Here is a 483-nt window from a genome sequence, read left to right on the forward strand (position 1 = left end):
GGTGATGGTGGTGGTGGTGGTGGTGGTGGAGGCAGTGGCGGTGGCGGCGGCGGCGGTAGCAGCAGTGGAAACATTGGCGGCAGTGGTGGTGGCGGTGATGGCGGTGGTGGCGGTCGGAGCAGCTACGACGGCATTGGCAGTGGTGGCGTTGATGCCGGTGATCAGAATGATGATGAGTGAGGAGTATGACGGCGATGACGAGGAAGAGAGTGATGATGGTGGTAGTGGTGACGATGAGAATAATGATCATGGGGTGGTCATGGCAACGACAATGTTGATGAGAATGATGACGATGGCGATTGTGTGGTGTTGGTGGTGGTGGTGGTGTTTGTTGTAGTGGTGTTGGTGGTACTTGTGGTTGTAGTGGTGATAAAGATGATGATGGCGATGATGATGATGAGGAAGAGGAGAAGGAGGGGAGGAGGAGGGGGAGGAGGAGGAGGAGGAGGAAGAGGAAAGGGAAGAGAAGGATGATAATGTCAG

General features: G+C 55.3%; 1 protein-coding gene across 1 annotated transcript in view; it reads left to right on the plus strand.

The window, feature by feature from the left end:
• Window positions 1-483, plus strand: part of LOC128250166 (prostatic spermine-binding protein-like) — a gene marked incomplete at both ends in the record, with an annotated part of 16009 nt that overhangs the window by 14845 nt on the left and 681 nt on the right. The gene's annotated exons all lie outside the window — the stretch shown is intronic.

Source organism: Octopus bimaculoides, chromosome 19 (genome assembly GCF_001194135.2).
Source record: "Octopus bimaculoides isolate UCB-OBI-ISO-001 chromosome 19, ASM119413v2, whole genome shotgun sequence".
Lineage (NCBI taxonomy): Eukaryota > Metazoa > Mollusca > Cephalopoda > Octopoda > Octopodidae > Octopus > Octopus bimaculoides.